A 22,986-nucleotide genomic window follows, 5' to 3' on the forward strand; every position below is an offset into this window, starting at 1 on the left:
ACAATTAACTACATGAATCAATTAGCATAACGGAATTTTAAATTAAACTTCCTATTTCAATGGCATATGAACAACGATTAGCCTACTTAAAATAAAATAGCTATGATCACAGAAAGTAAATAAAATATAAAAAAACAGAGGGGGGGGGGGGGCGGTTGAATCGGCCCTAGGGGCGGTTGAACCGGCCGGGGCAGGGCGCGCAGGGGCGGCCGAGCCGGGGCGGCTGAGCCGGCCGAGCGGCCAGGGGGGGGGGGGGCGCGGCCAGGCGGGCGGCTAGGCGGGCGGCCGGGCGGGCGGGACGAGCCGGGCGGGCGGCCGGGCGGGACGAGCCGGGCATGGCGGCGGCCATGGCGCCGAGCGGCGAGGGGAAGGGGAGGGGGGATGGGGGAGGGAGGAGAGAGGGAGGAGGGGGCTCACCGGCGAGGGGCGGCCGACGGCGGGGGGGGCGGCCGGCAGGGAGCGGCGGCCGAGCAGGGGGCGGCGGCTGAGCAGGGGGCGGCGGCGGCTTAGGGCAGGGGCGGGTAGGGGCGGCGCTAGGGGAGAGAGAGGGAAAATGAGAGAGAGGGAGAGGGATTGGGGGGTTTTGGGGAAAAATAAAGGGAGGGGGGCGGCATGGGCCAATTGGGCCCAAGGGGGGGCGCCAGGGGCGGCTGGGCCGGCCGGGGTCGGCCCACGGCGCGGGAGAGAGAGAGATAGAAGAGAGAGAAAGAGAGAAAAAGAAATAAAAGATCTTCTTCTTATTTTCGAAATCCGATCTTTCTATATGAATGCATTTGCACTTTCAAAGCAATCAAAAGAAATGCAAGGTTCGGCATGGTGCATCAAACAACATAAAGTACTTAGGGTTTTTCTTACACGGGAAATCCAAACCGAATCCCGCTAGAACTTTGGAAAAGGTCAAGGTTTAGCGAGGGGAAAAAGGAAAAGAAAAGGTAACGCCCGAATTTTGGCGAGTAAAGAAAAGAAAAAATTCAACTGCAAAAATTCGGGGCGTTACAAACCTATCCCCCTTAAAAGAATCTCGCCCTCGAGATTCAGGGCTGGCTAGCAAAGAGCTCTGGGTACTTAGCCACTAGATCATCTTCACGCTCCCAGGTTGCTTCTTCCTCAGAGTGGTGATTCCATCTGACTTTGCACATTCTGATGGTCTTTCTTCGGGTGACTCTATCTGCAATCTCAAGGATCTGAGCTGGCTTCTCAACATAGGTCAAGTCCTCCTGGACCTCAAGACCTTCTACTGGCAACTGCTCTTCTGGCACACGCAAGCACTTCTTCAATTGAGACACATGAAAGACATTATGCACAGCAGACAAATTCTCGGGCAAACTGAGCTGATAGGCCACTTCTCCACGTCTTGCAAGAATCTGATACGGACCAATGTAGCGGGGTGCTAGCTTGCCTTTCACTCCGAATCTTCTGACTCCTCTGATCGGTGACACTTTCAGATAGACAAAGTCTCCGACTTCGAAACTCAGCTCTCTTCTTCTTGTGTCTGCATAGCTTCGCTGCCTCGATTGCGCTACCTTCAGATTCTCTCGAACCATCTTGATGTTCTCTTCGGCTTCAAGCAAAATGTCTGGCCCAAACACTTGCTTTTCTCCAGGCTGATCCCATTGCAACGGAGTTCTGCAACTCCTTCCATAGAGCGCCTGAAATGGTGACATCTTCAAACTGGCCTGGTAACTGTTGTTATAGGAAAACTCTGCATAAGGCAATCTCTTATCCCATCCGGACTGATCTTGCAACGCACAGGCTCTCAACATGTCTTCAAGAATTTGATTGGTTCTTTCGGTCTGGCCATCTGTCTGCGGGTGATAAGCTGAACTGAAATTCAGATGTGTGCCCAAGGCTTCATGCAACTGCTGCCAGAAATGAGAGGTGAACTGCGTTCCTCTGTCTGACACTATCTTCTTTGGCACACCATGAAGACAAACGATCCGAGACATGTACAACTCTGCCAATACTGCACTGTTGTAATTGGTCTTGACAGGTATGAAGTGGGCTGACTTGGTCAAGCGGTCCACTACTACCCAAATGGAATCGTAGCCGGCTCGAGTGCGAGGCAATCCGACTATGAAATCCATACCGATTTCATCCCATTTCCACTGAGGGATCTGCAACGGTTGCAACAATCCAGCAGGTCTCTGGTGCTCTGCCTTAATTCTTCGGCAACTATCGCACATAGCCACATGCTCTGCGATTTCCCTCTTCATTCCATACCACCAGAATTTCTTCTTCAGATCCTGATACATCTTCTCACTGCCAGGGTGAATCGAATAAGCTGTCTCATGAGCTTCCTTGAGAATCAACTCCCGAATAGACTGGACATTGGGAACACACAAGCGGTCTTTAAACCATATCACGCTTTCTGCATCTTCTCGAAAATCTTTGCCTTTTCCATCTAGAATCAGTCGCCGGATCTCACTGATCTTTTCATCATTCTTCTGCGCTTCTTTGATTTCGCGCTCCAAGGTAGGTTCCAACTCAACTGTGACTCCTCGCGAATTGTTCAGAAATCCGAGACTCAACCTGTCAAACTCCTTGGCCAACTCATAAGGCATCGGGCGAGCAACCATCAGATTGACTTGACTCTTTCTGCTCAAAGCATCTGCCACTACGTTTGCTTTGCCTGGATGGTAATGAATCTCCAACTCATAGTCTTTGATCAGCTCTAACCATCTTCGTTGCCTCATGTTCAATTCTGACTGAGTGAATATATACTTCAGACTCTTATGATCTGTGTAAACATCGCATTTCTGTCCATACAGATAGTGCCTCCATGTCTTCAGTGCGTGAACCACTGCTGCCAACTCTAGATCATGGATTGGGTAATTCTTCTCATGAACCTTCAGCTGTCGGGACGAGTAAGCCACAACTCTTCCCTCTTGCATCAACACACATCCCAAACCTGTGTAACAAGCATCACAATACACCGAAAAGGGCTTGTGCACATCAGGCAAGACTAGGACAGGCGCTGTAGTCAACTTCTCTTTCAGCGCTTCAAAGGCCTCTTGACATTTCTGGGTCCATTTGAACTCAACTTTGTTGCCTAGCAACGCTGTCATTGGTTTCGCAATCTTTGAAAACCCTTCAATGAATCGCCGATAATATCCGGCCATTCCAATGAAACTCTTGATTTCTCTAGCATCTGTTGGCGCTTTCCAGTTCAGAATGTCTGCCACTTTCTTCGGATCCACAGCCAATCCTTCCTTGTTGATTATGTGACCCAAGAACAGGACTTCACTGATCCAGAACTCACATTTGCTCAACTTTGCATACAACTGGTGCTCTCGCAATCTCTGCAACACCATCCTCAAATGATCTGCGTGCTCTTCTTCGCTTTGAGAATAAACCAGAATGTCATCAATGAATACCACCACAAACTTATCAAGGTAATCCATGAATACACTGTTCATCAAGTTCATGAAGAATGCTGGAGCATTGGTCAAACCAAAAGACATCACTGTGAACTCATATAAACCATACTTGGTAATAAATGCCGTCTTCGGAATGTCCGAAGGTCGGATCCTGAGCTGATGATAACCTGATCTCAGATCAATCTTGGAGAACACACTGGCTCCTCTCAACTGGTCGAACAGATCTTCTATTCTGGGCAAAGGATACTTGTTCTTGATCGTGACCTCATTCAAAGCTCGATAATCGATACACATCCTTTTAGTACCATCTTTCTTCTCCACAAATAGGACAGGGGCGGCCCAAGGCGAGGTGCTTGGCCGGATGTAACCTTTCTCTGACAGCTCATCAATTTGCTTCTTAAGTTCATCCAACTCTGGTCCAGATATTCTGTAAGCTCTCTTAGAGATAGGGGCGGTTCCAGGAAGAAGCTCTATGGCAAACTCAACTTTCCGCTCTGGTGGCATACCCGGTAAGTCCTTTGGAAACACATCCGGGAACTCAGACACTACATTGATACTCTCAATTGGGTCTGCTTCACTGCTATCAACGGCCATCTGATAACAACTTCCTTTCTTTGGCTCAGGCGGGACTAACTCGGTCACCACTTCCTCTCCTAGTGGAGACACCAACTTGATTGTCCTTTTATCACAACTGATAACTGCCTGATACTTATCTAGCCAATTCATCCCTAGGATGACATCTATTCCCTGAGTACCCATTACTATAAGGTTGGCGGGAAACGCTATCCCCCTTATTTTCACACTTATATTCAAACAAATGCTATCGGCTCGAATTCTACCACCGGCTGAGTCAATTTGAATGGGGGTTGACATGGTAGTAATTGGAAGATTATGTGCTTCTACCCACGATGCAGTAATGAAAGAATGCGTTGCTCCAGTATCAAATAACACTTCTGCAATATGGGAGTCGACTGGGAACATACCTACTATCATGTCGGGGGTCTCTTGAACTGCTTCAGCTTCCAAGTGGTTCAGCCTTCCATGATTATAGCGCTGTTGAGGGCGGTTGCCTGCTCCAGGCTGAGGCACATTCTGCTTTGCTGGGGCATTGGGGCCTGACTGCTGCTGGGCTGCCTTCTTCGGACATTGCATCACCCAGTGGCCTTGCTCTCCACAGTGGAAACATGCTCTGTTTCCAACCTGAGCTGGTGCTGTCTGATCGCTCTGCTGGTTTGCTGGGGCAGGAAGACGAGGTGCTTGCTGATTCTGCCTCTGAAACTGACCTCCTGACTGATTGCTCTGACGGTTCTGGTACTGATGCTGAGGATACTGCCTTTGAAACTGCTGATGCTGCTGAGGTGGACGCTGGTTCTGCCTGAACTGCTGGGGTTGATTGCTTGAAAAACGAGGACGGCTGCTGCTTCCAGGCTGGGGTCCACTGATCTTGCGCTTACGATCTTCCATCTCCTTGCGCTTTCTCTCCGTCATGATTGCTCTGTCAATCAGGTGCTGGAATGTCGGGAAGGTGTGATTCATCAGCTGATACTGTAGAGGGTCAACCAAGCCTCTCAGAAAACGGTACTGCCGCTTGGCATCGGTGTTGACATCTTCAGGAGCATAGCGAGACAATTGCAGAAACTTGTCCCGGTACTCACTGACAGACAATGGCCCTTGCTTGAGAGCCAGGAACTCCTCTTTCTTCACAGTCATCAGACCTGCAGGAACATGGTACTGACGGAAGCTACCTCTGAATTCTTCCCAGGTGATGGTGTCGGGGTTGGCATGGGTGGCGAGGTAAGACTCCCACCATGACTGGGCTGCTCCTCTCAACAGACGGGGACCATACAGAACTTTCTCCCTGTCATCGCACTGAGCGGTATGCAACTCCCGCTCCACAGTGCGCAGCCAATCTTCAGCATCCATGGGGTCAGAAGAATGAGCGAACGTTGGTGGATGGCCTCTCATGAATTCAGCACGCTTGTCTCTGGGCATCTGAGGTATCTGAGGCTGGGGTGGTGCTTGCTGCTGCTGCTGCTGCTGCTGCTGAATGGCGGCCAAAGTCTGACCGATGGCCTGAACTGCCTGAGTCTGCATCATAAACATCTGCTCAATCGACATCGGGGGCGGGGGTGGCAGCTGCTGCTGCTGGGGCGCCTCATCTTGCTGACCGGCTCGCTCCTGCTGAGCACACCTTCCTCCTCTACGCCTGTTCTCTGACATCTACAGAATGCGACCACACATCAGAACTGATCTGGCAAATCTTGCAGCATAAGAAAAGAGAATAGAATTCTTCAACAGCACTGAACAGATGAGCATCTTCACTGATCTCCAACACAGACCACACAGCTTCTTAGATAAAGAGGAAAGTGGAATAAAAGGTTTCCCAACTATATAACTAACTTTATTAACATAGTATGTAAACCAAAATGCAGGGGGTACCCACACTCTGGTAACAATCATTACAAAGATCCAAACCAAACATAGTTCATCATGACAAACATAAATGCACAGGATATAGCAAACCACCCTGTCTAACTAAGACTAACTAAGAGCGAGACTAACACTAAGACTGAAGCTTCTATGTATATATATTTCGTATTAATTACAAGATCCAACTCTAGCGAGCTATGGTTCTAGATTTATCTTGGTCTTGCAGTCGGGATTGCCATAAGACTGGTGTCCACGCTGAGGTGAGCGGTACGGGTGCTGAGTCCCAACGGGAGCGGGGGAACCACCATCCAAATAACAACGTTCCGCGCGCTCAGCCCGCAGCTGGGCGATCTCAGCACGAGCCCTACTCAGCTCGTCTAATGCATGGTCCAGCTCCGTGTTTAGCACGGCGGCTAGGTTGACTGTGCTGCTCAACCTAGGATTGCCCTCACCGACAGGTGAGACAATCACGCCTCCTGTGCTGCCAGATGAACGGCGGGGGTAATACTTCAGGTCAAGACCGTCAGCTGCCCCACCGAAAACCGAGCAGTAGTGCGAAAGCGCACGCCGTGCAGCATCTTGCATGGCTGCCTCAGCTGAGTCCCGTTCAGAGATAGAATAATGCTCTGAGCAGGCCTCTGCACCCTGGAGACTGTCCTCCGGGCAGCGCACCAAGCAAGTCGCCTCCCAGCGGTCCGGGTAGACTCTGCGACTATGCTGGTAGACCACACAACGATACTCGACGGACCAAGTATGCCAGTCAAATGCCCGACGTAGCAGGGTGTCGAGCGCATCGTGGAAGTGACACCCGCGAGCAGCGTCGCGAGTGATGGGTCGAGCAACCCATCCTTCCGGCTCAGGGTTAGCAGAGAAGTCGGTGTCGTGGCTCAAGCTGTCGTCGCCATCTCCGTCGTCTGGGTCTCCTCCAGCATCTACTCCAGAAGCTGGGGCGCCCAGTGGTGGTGCAGGGGGCGGCTCCAGAGGAAGCACAGGGGAGCAGCTCCTCACAGACTCTATCTCCTGGTGGAGCGAGAAGGAAGAGCTCTGCTGCTCCTGTCGTCGACGCTCCTGCTCCTCACGCAGGCGGTGGTGTAGTCTCTCCAAGTGGCTGGACTGTTCGGCCACAGGACGGCGAAGCGGACGCTCAGCAAGGCGGGAAGGTAAGAAGGGGATGACTGACTTTCGTGCAGTGTGTCTAAGTCGAGCCATCTACAAAAGACATCGCAAGCAAAAGGGTGAGAACAGAATTAATATGACCAGCAAGTAATAAGTGAATGAAGGATCAGAATGAAACACAATTTTTTAGCAAGGTATAATATATAGTAGAACATAGGTTTGGTCGGTAGGACCAACTTTTGAAGAGATATCAAAGTCAAGGTAGGGACAGAGGTCTATAGTCCTTAGAACGACCATTCTACTCTAGGTTAGCGGTCCTACAGTCAGCACGGCTTTGATACCACTTATGTCACACCCGGTTTTAGAAGGCAAACCGAATGCGAACCATGTACGTGCCAGGATCAGTTATTCACGTACACAGCAGTTACATAATATGGACATCATCACACAGTGCTCAAAATAGTATTAATAAGGGAAATAGTCGATTACATCATACGTCTGAGACGTCCATATAGTTCTTACAATAAATCAAAGTGCGGAAAAGAAACATAGATAACGCGGCCTTCACAGGCAGCCGACTGGGGGTTGCCGCTAACCCACACCTAGAACTCGTCGTAATCTTGGAACTCCTGGAAGTCTCCTTCCACAGCTTCATCTTCGCCTGAGCAGTGGTTGCAATGCTGACAACCTGGGGGGGGGTTGGTGTGTAGAGCAAGGGTGAGTACACATCAACATACTCAGCAAGTATCCTGTTTGGCTGTAGTGGACTAGCTTTATGTGGGGATAAGTCAAGCAGTTGCTTTTAGTTGGTCAGATTATTATTTACTAGTAGAAAGCCAAGTTTTAGCATTAACCCAAGTTATTAACCCGATGTACCCTTTCCAAACGGAAAGAATACCACTTACCAGCACCATAGTCATAACCAAAACCATCAATCTCATAACCACCTGTACCACAATGTCTCTGATCAAGTACCACTAATCACTGGAGCTCCCTTGGCCGCTCATAACCGCGAGCACGGCTGATATATCAGTTTTCAAACACTCTGCAGAGGTTGTGCACTTTACCCATAAGCCGTGATTCCCTCTTGCCTCGGGCCGATCAAACCCTTAAACACTACCAAGGTGAATAGGCAGGGTTTCACTACGTAGCATTTACAAAGATTCCCCGGGGCTGTAGTCACCCGTTAGGTTTCCTAAATGCACCGCACTCCTCCCCAAGGGGCGAACCCAAACTTGGCAGAGCGAGCCGCATACACCGAGCCCCATTGACGACACGACGGCTAAGTGAACTACATCCCGGATCCTCTAATTATTCAGCTAAGGGCACCCCATTCCACCCTCATGGTTGCACTGTTTTCCCGGGCGGTCATCCATAGAACAGGTCCTTACGGAGAGGCACTCGAGAAACCGCTCGAGCCCCCTTGAATACCACAAGTACAACATCATAATAAGAGAAGGGAAAACAGCGTATCATAGATAATCTCATCATGTTCATTGATTAGAGTTGAGCAATAGCATAAAGCTAAACAGTAATAATCCAACCCAAATAGGTAAACAAGGACATGGATAACAAAAGCTAGTCAATCCTTAGGTATAAAGGTGTAATGCGGGAGGTGAATTAAATAATGAATAGGACGGAGATAGGTCAAAGGACACTTGCCTCCACCAAACGACTGCTGCTCAGGGGCTTCTCCTGCGGGTTCCTCGGGCTCTTCGACCGAATCGTTCTCTATGCGATTGCAAACATACATACATCCACATATTTAATACAAAAGAACAGTACACCATACAAGGAAACAAATAAAGCGAATATGCATCAAGTATGACATTCGATATCGCATTTGTTATGGTTAGAAAGAAACGGGAAAGGGTCTCGCAGGGGGTTAAATCTTATGCACTAACGATCAATTACAATTGGTTCTTAACAAAAGAATTCTGTCATATGCACTAGTGGGAACCTAATCATTTTAAGTTGATCAACATCGCACGAGATAAACAATTAACTACATGAATCAATTAGCATAACGGAATTTTAAATTAAACTTCCTATTTCAATGGCATATGAACAACGATTAGCCTACTTAAAATAAAATAGCTATGATCACAGAAAGTAAATAAAATATAAAAAAAACAGAGGGGGGGGGGGCGGTTGAACCGGCCCTAGGGGCGGTTGAACCGGCCGGGGCAGGGCGCGCAGGGGCGGCCGAGCCGGGGCGGCTGAGCCGGCCGAGCGGCCAGGGGGGGGGGGCGCGGCCAAGCGGGCGGCCGGGCGGGCGGGACGAGCCGGGCGGGCGGCCGGGCGGGACGAGCCGGGCATGGCGGCGGCCATGGCGCCGAGCGGCGAGGGGAAGGGGAGGGGGGATGGGGGAGGGAGGAGAGAGGGAGGAGGGGGCTCACCGGCGAGGGGCGGCCGACGGCGGGGGGCGGCCGGCAGGGAGCGACGGCCGAGCAGGGGGCGGCGGCTGAGCAGGGGGCGGCGGCGGCTTAGGGCAGGGGCGGGTAGGGGCGGCGCTAGGGGAGAGAGAGGGAAAATGAGAGAGAGGGAGAGGGATTGGGGGGTTTTGGGGAAAAATAAAGGGAGGGGGGCGGCATGGGCCAATTGGGCCCAAGGGGGGGCGCCAGGGGCGGCTGGGCCGGCCGGGGTCGGCCCACGGCGCGGGAGAGAGAGAGATAGAAGAGAGAGAAAGAGAGAAAAAGAAATAAAAGATCTTCTTATTATTTTCGAAATCCGATCTTTCTATATGAATGCATTTGCACTTTCAAAGCAATCAAAAGAAATGCAAGGTTCGGCATGGTGCATCAAACAACATGAAGTACTTAGGGTTTTTCTTACACGGGAAATCCAAACCGAATCCCGCTAGAACTTTGGAAAAGGTCAAGGTTTAGCGAGGGGAAAAAGGAAAAGAAAAGGTAACGCCCGAATTTTGGCGAGTAAAGAAAAGAAAAAATTCAACTGCAAAAATTCGGGGCGTTACAGTTTATTTACGTTGGCTACGTTTCTATTATGTGCACTTTGATATATATTATGTTAATGACTCTCGTCTGTAATAATATTACTTACTCTTTATGATTATTCGAAGCATTGTGCTATGATGAGTCATTTATGTAATCGCTGTGTACGTGAGTTCTGATCCTGGCACGTACATGGTTCGCATTCGGTTTGCCTTCTGAAACCGGGTGTGACATTACGGAAGCAAGGAGACGTCAGCAAGGACTCGACAGCCCCGACAGCTGTCCTTCCGCAAGGCTCCAGCGCTCCTCCGACGGCCACGACATCACACGAACAGGGTGCCAAAACCTCTCCGGCTGCCACGACGGCATGTACTTAGGGCGCTAGCTCCTCTCTGCTAGACACGTTAGCACACTACTACATCTCCTATTGTACACTTAGGCCCTCTCCTTACGCCTATAAAAGGAAGGCCCAGGGCACTCGTACAGAGGGTTGGCCGCGCGGAGAGGACGGGACGGCGCGTGCAGGCCTCTCGCTCCCTCCCGCGCGGACGCTTGGAACCCCCTACTGCAAGCGCACCCGACCTGGGCGCGGGACAAACACGAAGGCCGCGGGTTTCCCCTTTACGCTCATCTCCCTGTTTTCCCCCCTCCGTGCTCTGTCTCGCGCCGACCCATCTGGGCTGGGACACGCGGCGACAATTTACTCGTCGGTCCAGGGACCCCCGGGGTCGAAACGCCGACAGTTGGCACGCCAGGTAGGGGCCTGCTGCGTGTTGACGAACAGCTTCCTGTCAAGCTCTAGATGGGTAGTCTCCAGCAACCTTTCCAGCCCAGGACGGTGCTCCGTTTCGGGAGTCTTGAGTTCATGTCCCTCGACGGCAGCTATGACATGATACTCCTTCCCCCACCGCGCGACAGCGACAATGGCGGCCGACAACCCGCCCGCCGGCGGCGGAATCGACGACGTCTTCCCCACGTGGCAGAAGAACAACATTCGGGTTTGTCCCGTCGCCCCCCACCGACGGAGGAGGAGGCGGGGCAACCAAGGCCAAGCAGGAGGCGGCACCTCGTCGGCTGTCGAGCGAGTCGACGGTGCCGATGCCCCAATGGGGGACACGTCGAGCGTCGACCTCACGTCTGAGACGAAGACGAGCGCCGTTTCCCCGCAACACGCCAACTCCAAGCGGACGGACGACGCCAGCACGCTCGCAAAGGACTTGCTGGGCGTCACCCTCGTACCCGAGACGACGGTGCAGTCTGCCCCTGACGCGACTTCGTCACCGCCTGTCGACCAGGAGGTACCGACCGATTCCCATCTCATGCCTTTTGGATTCAGCCTCGACCCACCAAGCGACTTCGCCTCGGTGGAAGCCTTCATAGAGGCGTGTCCAAACCCTCCGGGGTACGGTGTGCGGTCACCCTGGGACCGGCTGACTGTCGTCTCGACCTACGGGCCCTCGGGTTCCGAGGAAGATGACGAGCCCTACTTTTGTTGGGATTTCTCCGGACTTGGCAACCCCAGTGCCATGCGGGACTTCATGACCGCATGCGACTACTGCCTTTCCGACTGTTCCGACGGTAGCCGCAGCTTCGGCGACGAGGACTGTGACCCAAGTCGTGAATGTTTCCACGTCGATCTAGGGGGTCCCGACGAAGGCAACCATCTTGGTATATCGGAAAACGGTGATCCCCCTAGGCCTGCGCCTCGCGTTGACATCCTTCGGGAGCTAGCTGTGGTCCCAGTCCCTGCGGGGGGTCAGGACAGATAGCTCGAGCAAATCCGCGAGATGCAAGCCAGGCTCGACGAGGGAGCAGGAACACTTGAGCCGTTCCGCCGGGACATCGGGCAGGAATGGGCGGGCCAAGCTCTGGCCGGAGAAGCACGTCATCTACCCCAAGGCATCCAGCACCGCATCGCTGACGATGTCAGGGCAAGGCCGCCACCGGCTTCCAGTGGGGTTGGCTAGAACCTGGCTGCAGCGGCAATACTTCTCCGCGCGATGCCGGAGCCATCAACCACCGAAGGGCGGCGTATCCTGGGAGAGCTCAAGAATCTCCTGGAGGATGCCGCGGTCCGACGGGCTGAAAGCTCTACCTCCCGAAGGCAGGGATACCCATCGGAGCATCGCGCTGCGACTTCCCGATTCATGCGGGAAGCCTCGGTCCACACCGGGCGCACGCGCAACACAGCGCCAGCGGCCCCGGGTCGCCTCGGCAACGAGCACCACCACCGCAACCGTCGAACCCACCTCGACGAGAGGGTGCGCCGAGGCTACCACCCCAGGCGTGGGGGACGCTACGACAGCGGGGAGGATTGGAGTCCCTCGCCCGAACCACCCAGTCCGCAGGCTTTCAGCCGGGCCATACGACGGGCGCCGTTCCTGACCCGGTTCCGAACCCCAACTACTATCACGAAGTACTCGGGGGAGACGAGGCCGGAACTGTGGCTCGCGAACTACCGGCTGGCCTGCCACCTGGGTGGAACGGACGATGACAACCTCATCATCCGCAACCTCCCCCTGTTCCTCTCCGACACCGCTCGAGCCTGGTTGGAGCACCTGCCTCCGGGGCAGATCTCCAACTGGGACGACCTGGTCCAAGCCTTCGCCGGCAACTTCCAGGGCACGTACGTGCGCCCTAGGAACTCCTGGGATCTCCGAAGCTGCCGCCAGCAGCCGGGAGAGTCTCTCCGGGAATACATCCGGTGATTCTCGAAGCAGCGCACCGAGCTGCCCAATGTCACCGACTCGGATGTCATCGGCGCGTTCCTCGCCGGCACCACCTGCCGCGACCTAGTGAGCAAGCTGGGTCGCAAGACCCCCACCAGGGCGAGCGAGCTGATGGACATCGCCACCAAGTTCGCCTCTAGCCAGGAGGCGGTTGAGGCCATCTTCCGGAAGGACAAGCAGCCCCAGGGCCGCCAGCCGGAAGATGTCCCCAAGGCGTCCACTCAGCGCGGCACCAAGAAGAAAGGCAAGAAGAAGTCGCAAGCGAAACGCGACGCCGCCGACGCGGACCTTGTCGCCGCCGCTGAGTACAAGAACCCTCGGAAACCTCCCGGAGGCGCCAATCTCTTCGACAAGATGCTCAAGGAGCCGTGCCCCTATCATTAGGGGCCCGTCAAGCACACCCTTGAGGAGTGCGCCATGCTTCGGCGCCACTTTCACAAGGCCGGGCCACCTACGGAAGGTGGCAGGGCCCACAACGACGATAAGAAGGAGGATCACAAGGCATGAGAGTTCCCCGAGGTCCACGACTGCTTCATGATCTACGGTGGGCAAGTGGCGAACGCCTCGGCTCGGCACCGCAAGCAAGAGCGTCGAGAGGTCTGCTCGGTAAAGGTGGCGGCGCCAGTCTACCTAGACTGGTCCGACAAGCCCATCACCTTCGACCAGGGCGACCACCCCGATTGCGTGCCGAGCCCGGGGAAATATCCGCTCGTTGTCGACCCCGTCATCGGCAACGTCAGGCTCACCAAGGTCCTCATGGACGGAGGCAGCAGCCTCAACATCATCTACGCCGAGACCCTTGGGCTCCTACGGATCGATCTGTCCTCGGTCCGAGCGGGCGCGGCGCCTTTTCACGGGATCATCCCCGGGAAACGCGTCCAGCCCCTTGGACAACTCGATCTACCCGTCTGCTTTGGGACTCCCTCCAACTTCCGAAGGGAGACCCTCACGTTCGAGGTGGTCGGGTTTCGAGGAACCTACCACGCAGTGCCGGGGAGGCCATGCTACGCCAAGTTCATGGCCGTCCCCAACTACACCTATCTCAAGCTCAAGATGTCGGGCCCCAATGGGATCATCACCGTCGGCCCCACGTACCGGCATGCGTACGAATGCGACGTGGAGTGCGTGGAGTACGCCGAGGCCCTCGCCGAGTCCGAGGCCCTCATCGCCGACCTGGAGAGCCTCACCAAGGAGGCGCCAGACGTGAAGCGCCATGCCGGCAATTTTGAGCCAGCAGACACGATCAAATCTGTCCCTCTCGACCCCAGCAATGACGCCTCCAAGCAGATACGGATCGGCTCCGAGCTCGACCCCAAATAGGAAGCGGTGCTCGATGACTTTCTCCACACAAACGGCGAAGTCTTTGCGTGGAGTCCCTCGGACATGCCTGGCATACCGAGGGAGGTCGCCGAGCACTCACTGGATATCTGAGCTAGAGCCCGACCCGTGAAGCAGTCTCTACGCCGATTCGACGAAGAAAAGCGCGGAGCCATAGGCGAGGAGATCCACAAGCTGATGGCTGCAGGGTTCATCAAAGAGGTATTCCATCCCGAATGGCTTGCCAACCCTGTGCTTGTGAGAAAGAAAGGAGGGAAATGGCGGATGTGTGTAGACTACACTGGTCTGAACAAAGCATGTCCGAAAATTCCCTATCCTTTGCCTCGCATCGATCAAATCGTGGATTCCACTGCTGGGTGTGAAACCCTGTCTTTCCTCGATGCCTACTCAGGGTATCACCAAATCAGGATGAAAGAGTCCGACCAGCTCGCGACTTCTTTCATCACACCTTTCGGCATGTACTGATACATTACTATGCCGTTTGGTTTGAGGAATGCGGGTGCGACATACCAAAGGTGCATGAACCACGTGTTCGGCCAACACATCGGTCGAACGGTCGAAGCTTACGTCGATGACATCGTAGTCAAGACGAGGAAAGCCTCCGACCTCCTTTCCGACCTTGAAACGACATTCTGGTGTCTCAAGGCGAAAGGCGTAAAACTCAATCCCGAGAAGTGCGTCTTCGGAGTCCCCCGAGGCATGCTTTTTTGGTTCATCGTCTCCGAGCGGGGCATCGAGGCCAACCCGGAGAAAATCGCGACCATCACCAACATGGGGCCCATCAAGGACTTGAAAGGCGTACAGAGGGTCATGGGATGCCTTGCGGCTCTGAACCGCTTCATCTCGCGCCTCGACGAAAGAGGTCTACCCTTGTACCGCCTCTTAAGAAAGGCCGAGTGCTTCACTTGGACCCCTGAGGCCGAGGAAGCCCTCGGGAACCTGAAGGCGCTCCTCATGAACGCGCCCATCTTGGTGCCCCCGCTGCCGGAGAAGCCCTCTTGATCTACGTCGCCGCTACTACTCAGGTGGTCAGCGCCGCGATAGTGGTTGAGAGACGAGAAGAGGGGCATGCATTGCCCGTCCAGAGGCTGGTCTACTTCATCAGCGAGGTACTGTCCGAGACCAAGATTCGCTACCCACAAATTCAGAAGCTGCTGTACGCGGTGATCCTGACGTGGCGGAAGTTGCGACACTACTTCGAGTCTCATCCGGTGACTGTGGTGTCATCCTTCCCCCTAGGGGAGATCATCCAGTGCCGAGAGGCCTCGGGTAGGATTGCAAAGTGGGCGGTGGAAATCATGGGCGAGACAATCTCGTTCGCCCCTCGGAAGGCCATCAAGTCCCAAGTCTTGGCGGACTTTGTGGCTGAATGGGTCGACACCCAGCTTCCAGCGGCTCCGATCCAACCGGAACTCTGGACCATGTTTTTCGACGGGTCGCTGATGAAAACAGGGGCAGGCGCGCGCCTGCTCTTCATCTCGCCCCTCGGGAAACACCTCCGCTACGTGTTGCGCCTCCATTTCCCGGCGTCCAACAACGTGGCTGAGTACGAGGCTCTGGTCAACGGGTTGCACATCGCCATCGAGCTAGGGGTCCGACGCCTCGACGCTCGCGGTGACTCAAAACTTGTCATCGACCAAGTCATGAAGAACTCCCACTGCCGCGACCCAAAGATGGAAGCCTACTGCGACAAGGTTTGGCTCCTAGAAGACAAGTTCTACAGGCTCGAGCTCAACCACGACGCCCGACGATACAACGAGACTGCGGACGAGCTGGCTAAGATAGCCTTGGGGCGAACAACGGTTCCCCCGGACGTCTTCTCCCGAGACCATCAACCCTCAGTCAAGACCGACGACACGCCCGAGCCCGAGAAGGCCTCGGCCCAGCCCGAGGCACCCTTGGCCCAGCCCGAGGCACCCTCGGCCCAGCCCGAGGCACCCTCGGCCCCCGAGGGTGAGGCACTGCGCGTCGAGGAAGAGCGGAGCGGGGTCACGCCTAATCGAAACTGGCAGACCCCGTACCTGCAATATCTCCACCGAGGAGAGCTACCCCTCGACCGAGCCGAAGCTCAGCGATTGGCGCGGCGTGCCAAGTCGTTCGTCTTGCTGGGGGACGGGAAGGAGCTCTACCACCGTAGCCCCTCAGGCATCCTCCAGCGATGTGTATCCATCACCGAAGGCCAGGAGCTCTTACAAGAAATACACTCGGGGGCTTGCGGTCATCACGCAGCGCCTCGAACCCTTGTTGGAAACGCCTTCCGACAAGGTTTCTACTGGCCGACCGCGGTGGCCGACGCCACTAGAATTGTCCGCACCTGCCAAGGGTGTCAATTCTATGCAAGGCAGACACACTTGCCCGCTCAGGCTCTGCAGACGATACCCATCACCTGGCCGTTTGCTGTGTGGGGTCTGGACCTCGTCGGTCCCTTGCAGAAGGCACCCGGGGGCTACACGCACCTGCTGGTCGCCATCGACAAATTCTCCAAGTGGATCGAGGTCCGACCCCTAAATAGCATCAGGTCCGAACAGGCGGTGGCGTTCTTCACCAACATCATCCATCGCTTTGGGGTCCTGAACTCCATCATCACCGACAACGGCACCCAGTTCACTGGCAGAAAGTTCCTGGACTTCTGCGAGGATCACCACATACGGGTGGACTGGGCCGCCGTGGCTCACCCCATGACGAATGGGCAAGTAGAACGTGCCAATGGCATGATTCTACAAGGACTCAAGCCGCGGATCTACAACGACCTCAACAAGTTCGGCAAGCGATGGATGAAGGAACTCCCCTCGGTGGTCTGAAGTCTGAGGACAACGCCAAGCCGAGCCACGGGCTTCACACCGTTCTTTCTAGTCTATGGGGCCGAGGCCATCTTGCCCACAGACTTAGAATACGGTTCCCCGAGGGCGAGGGCCTACGACGACCAAAGCAATCGTGCTAACCGAGAAGACTCACTGGACCAGCTGGAAGAGGCTCGGGACATGGCCTTACTACACTCGGCGCGGTATCAGCAGTCCCTGCGACGCTACCACGCCCGAGGGGTTCGATCCCGAGACCTCCAGGTGGGCAACTTGGTGCTTCGGCTGTGACAAGACGCCCGAGGGCGGCACAAGCTCACGCCTCCCTGGGAAGGGCCGTTCATCATCGCCAAGGTTCTGAAGCCCGGGACGTACAAGCTGGCCAACAGTCAAGGCGAGGTCTACAACAACGGTTGGAACATCCGACAGCTACGTCGCTTCTACCCTTAAGATGCTTTCAAGTCGTTCGTACACCTCGTTCACACACAAAGTATAACCATCAAGGAAGGGTCAGCCTTGCCTCGGCAAAGCCTGACCCTCCCTCGGGGGCTAGAAGGGGGGAACCCCCTCTGCGTCAAAATTTTCCTTGGAAAGGATCTTTTCTGCCAGAACGTCTTTCGTGCTTTTCGACTACTTCGAAAGTGGGATCCTGAAAACGACGGAGTACACGTAAGCAGCCAAGGCTAACCGAGCCGAGGGACTCCTACGCCTCTGGGATACGGATACCTTACTCATCACCTTCTGCGATAAGTAACTCACGCTCGGATAAGCGATTCTGCGGACCGAACAAGTCTTCACGCTCAAAAACTCTTCTGCCGAAACGATTTTTCGGGCCTTCTCGACTATATCGATAGCAGAATCCTACGGACGAGTAAGAGTACACGTAAGCGGCAAGGCCGACCGAGCCGAGGGACTCCTACGCCTCCAGGATACAGATACCTCACTCATCACCTTCCGTGAAAAGTAACTCTCGCTCGGACAAACAATTCTGTTACCGACAAATGAGTCCAGATACTCGAAACAGAAGGAAAAGAAAAGCAGCCTTACAACACGACGACAGTATGTTTGGGCCTCGGCGGCCGTAGAAAACATACGCACACTACAAGATGAACCAATCCTGCAGGCTCAGACGTCGACGGAAGGGGAGCAGCAGCACCCTCGGCGTCAACTCCACCTTCGGCGAAGTCTGACCGAGCCTCGGACGACAACGCGGTCGGAGGATCTCCGCTCCGAAGGACGACGTCAGCGCCACGCCCGGGCTATCGCCGCGAGGGTCTCCTTCAGGAATCCGGCCCGAGCAGACGGCTCGGTCGGCTGCCCCGAAGCCTCAGCCAGCTGTCCCCTAAGGACACCAGCTCGGCTCGTGGCCTCGGCAACTCGACTCCGGCGTCGATCCCGCCAGTGGATGGCCCGGCCAGGCTCCGGCCGATGAAGTCTTCTTTTCAAGCCAACTCTGCCTCTATCCATGCTAACACCACTGCCTCCGGCTTCGGCTCATCGAAGAGCGGCCGAGGGTTCCCTTAACTAAGTAAGAGAAGCCTCGGGCAGCGAGGCCGACCGAGCTGAGGGACTCCTACGCCTCCGGGATACGGATACCTCACTCATCACCTTCGCACGAGGCGACTCACACTTGGTTAAGCGGTTCAGTTAGCTGACAGGCGAGTCCTAGTGCTCGAAATGAGGAAAAAACACGGCTTCGTGCCAAAAATACATACATGTTCAGGCCCCGACAGCCACAATGAACAGACACCGGCACTCAAGGTGCCATTACAAATGGAACTTCGGTTCCCCCTCCGCGGGTACGAACAACCCCCCACATTGGAGGGCTCGCGGGGCGACAAGGCTCCAGGTGGCTCACCGCCGCCTGCTCCAGCAGCAGCGACAACGACCTCCGCTCCAGGTGGCCAAACTGCAGCGGCGATGGCCTCAGGGCGGACGCCGCTGCAACAATGCCCTCGCCCACGTCTCCACTCGAGGGGCGAGGACAAGCTATCAAAGCCAAAGAGCCGGAGGCCCAGAGCGCGGATGGTGGCGGTGATCCCGTCGGCGATGAGGACTTCTTCAGCCGCCACCACCTCAGCGTCGACAACGGAAGCCATCTGCCCACCGGTAGATCCCCACTCGGATCCTTCCGGACGGGCGGAGCACCGACCTCCACGCAAAGGCGCCGTACCGGGGCAAGGGCAGGACAGCCCCATAACACGAACGCCGCCCTAGCAGCACGCGACGTCCTGAGCGGTCCTCCGGTGCGCGCGGCACGACAACCGCTCTTGCGGCGGGAGGGGGCACCGGGAGCCGAGCCAGAGCCAGCTGAGCCAGCGAGCCCAATGCGCTGAAGCTGACGACGCTCGCCGCCGACCAGCCCCGCGTTGTCGAAGTCCGACCCTCCCGCTAGGCCGGTGAGCGCCCTCTCCCTTGAATGCTGAGGGAGAAGGTGACCCACAAACCCGCGTGGGAGGTAGAGCTCCGGCTCAGCCTGGCCTCCGCCCCAGCCAGGATGATGAAGATCCTTGAAGCTGAGGGCGGGACCAAGATCGCAGCCCGGCTCGCTTCTCCCCACCATCGAGCTGGTGGTCACCGTCTTGGGTGACCACCGGTGAGGGGAGGCGGCCAGGCTGTCTGATGAAAATCCTTGAAGCCGAACGATGGCTGAAAGGTACCAACTTCCACGAAGTTGTGTTCCTCCGACAACGACGAGGCGGAAGAACCGCGGGCGCCCCCTATCCGGGGGCTCGGAAGGTGGAAAGACGCGATGCATGAGGGGAGCGCAAAGACATGGTTGCCTTTCAAGGGGTTCACCCTCCTTTTAAAAGGCAACTCTCCCCACTTGCATCCTCAGCCGTCGCAGGCTGAGTCTTCTCCAACACGCTCCAAGGTCCTCCCCCTACGGCACGGGGGCTGGGTCCCACGCGTCATGCAAGCTGGCCCAGGGCGGAAAAAAGCCAAACCGCCGCGCGCGGTGCGCATAACTGCCCAGCGGTTACGAGCATTCCTCCACTTCCACCCAGGCCAGTGGCGAGAGGGCGGGCCGCCATGCAGGCGGCATGCAACCGCAGCAAGGGGGCACACCCTTTCGACTTCGACGCGTCCAGCATGGAGGCCCAGGCCCACACGTCATGTAACCGGCTCGCCGGTTACTGCATACAAGAAACTGCACCGCCACTGGCGCCACTGCCGTGCCTCCTCGACCGCGGAACCAGTACCGCGACTCGAGGCAACCCTGCGCATGACCCGACAGTGCCAACCGAGCACATCGGTCATGGGTCAATCGGCCGCGGGAGAAGGCGCGACAGTCGATACGGCCAGAAATGGGCCGACAGTAATGGCGGTGGCAGGCAGGCGGAAGCAGTGGTCAAGTCGTCAGCCAAGCTCACGTCCCCTCCTAGGACAGCGAGAGAACCCTCTCCCACGGCGTGAAGACGGCGCGCCCGTGTTCCGTTCCTTGAACGGCTCGCGCACGCGCAACGGCTGCCCCGCGAACCACTCGTCTCGTCGCATTAACTCTGCGGCAGGACAGGCGGCAACTTTGGCGAGCGAAGCAGGCGACGCTTCGCTTCCGCCATAATGACCGCGTCAAAAAAGGTGCACCACATCATTCAATTTCGTACCCTTTTCCTTTTCCTCTTTCTCTCTCTTACAACGGGGACCGTGAAAGGGGATACCCCGAAAGGGATCCTTCTCCGCGAAGGAAGCGGGCCCCGAGCCCCCCTACTGATCAGAGGTTCGAAGGCTGACCCCTCGAAAGGGTTCAACAGCCGCCTCAGAGCGCTCGGGCTCCGCGCCCACTACTGGTCAGAGGTTCGAAGGCCGGCCCCTCGGAAGGGTTCAACGGCCGCCTCAGGCCACTCGGGCTCCGCGCCCACTACTGATCAGGGGTTCATAGGCTGGCCCTCGAAGGGTTCGATAGCCGCCTCAGACGCAGAGCGAGGGATGACCCTGGGTACGTTCGATACATAACCAAGGCTCGGGCTACGCTCCCGAGGTACCCTAGGACATTTCCGAGACCAACGGGAACGATTTTGTAACGGAATCCCACCAGAGGGAGGCATCGAGCCCTCGGACCCCGTCAAAAGGGGACCGGGCCCGGCAAATCACCAGTAGGTACTTTTGGAGCGCGCCTCCGGGCCACTAGCCGACCCCTAACAAATGGGGCACATGCATCCACTCGGATTACCCGTTAGCAACTCACTGGAGACACCATTTTCGGCGCCCTCCGAGGGCAGCATGGCGCTTTCCCCCCTCCTCCTTGCGGAAAGGCGACGCAGGGGCGTATGTAAAAAAGTCAAGTCTGTCCTTGACCGTCCTCTCGCCCTGTGCGGAGGCTCGAGGGCTGCTCTCGCAAACCCGACTCCGGCCAAACCGTTGACAACGTCAACATACCAGCCCGAGAACTTGGGACTCGACTGTGCACCCGGGCTACGGCCAGTTCGCATGAGGGAACAACTAGACTGGCCGAAGCATCACGAAACACATTAAGACCTCGAAGGAGTATAACCACTCCTTCGAGGCCTCGGGGGCTACACCCGGCGGGTGCGCTCGCGCGCACCCACCGGAACGAAACGCAACCGAGAAAGGTCGGTCCCCTTGCAAAAAAGTGCGACAAAAGCCTCCAAGCGAGTATTAACACTCCCTTTGAGGCTCGGGGGCTACTGTCGGGGACCATAATTAGGGGTACCCCCAAGACTCCTAATCTCAGCTGGTAACCCCCATCAGCACAAAGCTGCAAAGGCCTGATGGGTGCGATTAAGTCAAGGCTCGGTCCACTCAAGGGACACGATCTCGCCTCGTCCGAACCCAGCCTCGGGCAAGGGCAGCCGACCCCGGAGGATTCACGTCTCGCCCGAGGGCCCCATCAAGCGACGGACACACCTTCGGCTCGCCCGAGGCCCAGTCTTCGCCAAGAAGCAACCTTGGCCAGATTGCCACACCAACCGACCGTATCGCAGAAGCATTTAATGCAAGGATGGCCTGACACCTTATTCTGACGTGCGCCCCTCAGTCGACAGAGCCGAAATGACCGCAGTCACTTTGCCGCTCCACTGACCGGCCTGACAAGAGGACAGCGCCGCCTGCGTCGCTCCGACTGCTGTGCCGCTCGACAGAGTGAGGTTGACAGCAGCCAAGTCCGGCCTCGGGCGCCATAGGAACCTCCGCCTCGCCCGACCCCAGGGCTCGGACTCAGCCTTGGCCTCGACCGACGGTCTCCGCCTCGCCCGACCAAGGGGCTCGGACTCGACCTCGACCTCGGAAGACAGACTCGACCTCGACCTCGGAGGAGCCTCCGCCTCGCCCGACCCAGGGCTCGGACCGACCACGTCACAGGAGGGGCCATCATTACCCTACCCCTAGCTAGCTCTGGCTACGGGGAACAAGACCGGCGTCCCATCTGGCTCGCCCCGGTAAACAAATAATGATGGCGCTCCGCATGCTCCATGACGACGACGGCTCTCAACCCCTTACGGAAGCAAGGAGACGTCAGCAAGGACTCGACAGCCCCGACAGCTGTCCTTCCGCAAGGCTCCAGCGCTCCTCTGACGGCCACGACATCACACGAACAGGGTGCCAAAACCTCTCCGGCTGCCACGACGGCATGTACTTAGGGCGCTAGCTCCTCTCTGCTAGACACGTTAGCACACTGCTACATCTCCTATTGTACACCTGGGCCCTCTCCTTACGCCTATAAAAGGAAGGCCCAGGGCACTCGTACAGAGGGTTGGCCGCGCGGAGAGGATGGGACGGCGCGTGCAGGCCTCTCGCTCCCTCCCGCGCGGACGCTTGTAACCCCCTACTGCAAGCACACCCGACCTGGGCGCGGGACAAACACGAAGGCCGCGGGTTTCCCCTTTATGCCCGTCTCCCTGTTTTCCCCCCTCCGTGCTCCGTCTCGCGCCGACCCATCTGGGCTGGGACACGCGGCGACAATTTACTCGTCGGTCCAGGGACCCCCCGGGGTCGAAACGCCGACAAGAACTCATGCTTGATGCCCAACTCCTCAAGGAAGCCTTCAATTTGAGAGTTCTTGAACTCCGTCCCGTTGTCGCTTCTAATTTTCTTGATCCTTAAGCCGAACTCATTTTGAGCCCGTCTCAAAAATCCTTTTAAAGTCTCTTGGGTATGAGATTTTTCCTGCAAAAAGAACACCCAAGTGAAGTGAGAATAATCATCCACAATAACTAGACAGTACTTACTCCCGTCGATGCTTATGTAAGCTATCGGGCCGAATAGATCCATGTGTAGGAGCTCC

This window comes from Zea mays, chromosome 8 (assembly GCF_902167145.1).
Source record: "Zea mays cultivar B73 chromosome 8, Zm-B73-REFERENCE-NAM-5.0, whole genome shotgun sequence".
Taxonomy (NCBI): domain Eukaryota; kingdom Viridiplantae; phylum Streptophyta; class Magnoliopsida; order Poales; family Poaceae; genus Zea; species Zea mays.